We start from the raw sequence: 3,730 nt of genomic DNA on the forward strand, positions 1-3,730 counted from the left end.
AATGATTTTGTGCTCAGATCCCTAATTAATTAAGGGTATCTCTCTTCAAATTTTGATAAATCAAAAAAAATAATTTTTTAACTGACGAAATAAGTCAATAATGCTGTCCAATCATTGGCTGATATAGGAGACCAAAAAAGGTTTGGTCCGGCGAGCTAGTACCAGAACTTGATGTTGTGTGCACATTCACACCCATTGTAAATTAAGAAAAGCGGAACTTCGTGTTAGCATTTTTTTTTTTTAATTAGTTTTTGTTTCACCTCTTTTCCACACAGCTTTTTTAAAATAAAGACAGTACATTTAGCCTCTTCCCCTGGAGTCATGTGGCAAAATTAGAATTTGCAAAATACTCCGAATTCAATTTTATGGCTTCTTTTTCTTTTCTTGTTTTTTTTAGGACCTTTTTTGTAGTCACATGTATTCTGTACTTTTTGAAATGTGCTACCTTGTGCATTGATTAATCTTTTCTAGGTATAATGAGCTCAAAAAAGAGGAAAATCTGTTTTGGAGTGAATGTGTGTTCATCTGCATGGTGATATGTTGTGGTAAAGATGAAATAGTATTTCTATTGTGAACAAATTTGCCATATGTCCCAAATTTAACAAGTGGTTGGGTTTTTTTTTAATGTTTCCAACTCATAACTGATGAACTGTAAGAATCAAAAGTCTTTCTAACACAGGTCAAAGTAGTAACCACCTTTATATGTACGTGTATTACAAGTATATTTCAGACATGGAAAAAATGTCTTGCACTTCTTTCCATCTTCACTCCCTCAACAGTGAATACCATTCGATAAGTGTAGCCTGCATAACAGAATTTGAAATGAATCTTTAGTAACGACATGCTACCTCAGAATTACCCCAAGTTCTATCTGATCGATACCAATTTTTGAGAAATCTGATCTCAAAATTTTTTAAGATTCAGAATATGCCATGCTTTTTCAAATGCAATTCTTTGAGAATCTCGATAACGACTCTAAATAATCTCACAATTTTGACAGAGCAGATAGAGCATATGCTTTGTGACCTCATGGTCTTAACAACTCACACCTGGCAAAAATGTCAGATAGAACTTTGTAATTTTGAGGTAGCGAACTGTTTTTCCCTTTTTTAGAATTATATGTGTGATGATGGGAAATTACATGTACATGTAGGCCTATCTGTAAATTTCTTGTAAGTGTAAGTCAAGGGGAGATTTCCTGTACTTTTCCTTTCCATGTGTTGGTCAGATTTTTGTTGTTCTCTGAATTAACTTTTGTGTGGTGGGGGTGATTTCATTCAACTTGATCTACTCTCTGTCCTAGTTGGAAGTTGATACCTGGAGTGTTTTGGTGTATGTGGGACAGATTTGATGTACACATTTGCTGAATGCCATTATGTACTGGACAAGAGTGACGGTGTGTCCAGATGTTGAGACGTTACGAGTATCTCTTCTTGTTGCTGCCCTGAATTTGTGTTATGGTTGCGAAGTATGGAAGCTGGACTCGCAACTTTCTTGTATTTTCCCCTGAATTTCATCGCCCAAGTAGGACGGTTTCAAAGTTCTCTTGACTGATAACAATTTAAGTCTGGATTTGTGAGTGTGAGAGAATGTGGGTGCACATGTATTTTAAAAGTGAGAAGAGAAAGAAGTGAGAAAGTCTCGGACTCAGTCTTACACTTTAGATCTGAGCATTTTACACAGTACAACGTTACTTTGTAGAATGCAGTTCTGTGTTGCATTTGTTGTAACTAAAGTATTGGCCAATGCAGGAGATCCGTACTGTGTTATGTTGTTTCAATCTGTGAAATGTGAATAAAGATCACTGAAAGCAACACATGTGTCAAGTATTTTTTTAAATCGTTGCTGTTGCTGTCGGTTTGAAACTTAAACAGTAGCTCCGCACACTGTTATAAGGCATCAAGGCATCGTGTCTGCTTCTTAAGGGAAGGTGCTACTGGAATTTTCATCCCTTAGATCCTTCATATTATTAATGTTATAGACAATGTCTTATGTTATTACTGTGTTCAGCATGTCCATAGGAAATGGTGAAATATTTGAATGTAGTGAAATTATCATTCATCAACCATTATTTTTTTTTTTAATCCTAAGGCTTTTTAATTTTTCAAGCAATTTCTTTGTTATTTGGTAAGATCATCAACTACTACGAAAACTGCGTATTTAAATCAGTTCGGTTTTAGCAGCTTATTTTTTGTGCTGTATCAGAAAAGTGCGAAAATTTTACAGGGGGATAAGTATAAGGTGATTTACACGAAGACAGAACTCCTGGGGCTTCCCCAAGGAACGTACATACCTCCAGTAGTCCCCCCCCCCTCCCCCCCAAGAGTCCATCCTCCAAATTTTACCCGTATTTACCCTTGGCGATCGACCCTTGATTTTATTTCGCGCCATTGCAGTGAAACATGTGTCAGACGATGTTTTAGATGATGATGTGCTTGTTATGTGTCTACTCGCAATTCAAGAAAAAGAAAAGCGAAAGAGAAAACTTTGGACAAATAAATGGATGCTTAAACGACCTGTCTAAACACACCCAAACGTCTTGAATGAATTGCAGTTTTATCCAGACGACTTTTAAGAAATATTTGAGAATGGATGAGGCTACTAACACTTATTATATTCACCTTTTAGGAATTGTAAATCCATTGACTGACTGATTAAAAAGCAGTCAACAGTAATGAGAGCATCAATAAGCCGTCATGAGAGGCTGACCGCTACTTTACTCTTCCTGGCTACAGGACGAAACTACCATGACTTGCAATTCTCAACTCACATTTCACCATCAGCATTGTCAAATAATACCTGAAACATGTCTTGCAATAAACGACTCCCTTAAAAAAGCAGATAGACCTCAAAGATTACAAAATTGCTTAAACTTAACCAAAATCGACGAGTTTTTGATAGGCTTGTTCTCGCTTCACCCTATTTCTTCCACAGACACTCTTGAGAACGGTATTCCGAATATGATCTTTCCACCACGTAGCCACGTTTGATTTTTTCTAGTGACGCAATAGTACACGCCTGACTTGATGTTCTATAGTGAAAACAACACATTTTTTTTTTTTTTAATGAAGCATGAAAAAGTTATCTGTACGCGAGGACTGCTTATTTTTTGTCGCTGACCGTGAATCTGCAATCAGTTTTTCTTTATACAGTGGAAACCGTACCGTATAACATTAACAACAGGCCCGGTAAAAACAAAACCGGGATTATTTAAATCCCCGTTTTTTCCTACTGTCTCTGTTAAAAGTAAAAGTTATCGACAATAACAAGGCCTCGTCAGAGCCCAATCGGTTATAGCTGGGACAAAAGCTCATTAACAATGACAATGTGTAAATTATGCGAGTGAGAGAGAGAGATACACTGGTGGAGCAAGCACACGCAGCGGATGAAGCGAGAGGGCTGGCTACTGTGTGCTGCAGACTTCGACCTAGCCCATTAGTAAGCCCGAGATCTGATAAAATGGACTTTTTCTCCCACTGTCCCTGTTATATCAGGTTTCCACTGAAATATGTTCGCCAAAAAAAATGCACCTCCCCTAGCCAGTCTACATGCGAATACCAGAAACGTCGATCATCAAAGGCCTCCTCCGCGTGAGGATGGAAGTTGGGTCCAAAATATCATCAAGCACTGCCCGATTCCACAGATCGGCACTGAGGGACGTAAATTTTTGTCCCCTTGTCCCAATAGTCCCGACACCTTATTTCATCCCTAGGGTTGTAGGATTGGACCT

Source organism: Aplysia californica, unplaced genomic scaffold, assembly GCF_000002075.1.
Source record: "Aplysia californica isolate F4 #8 unplaced genomic scaffold, AplCal3.0 scaffold00361, whole genome shotgun sequence".
NCBI lineage: Eukaryota > Metazoa > Mollusca > Gastropoda > Aplysiida > Aplysiidae > Aplysia > Aplysia californica.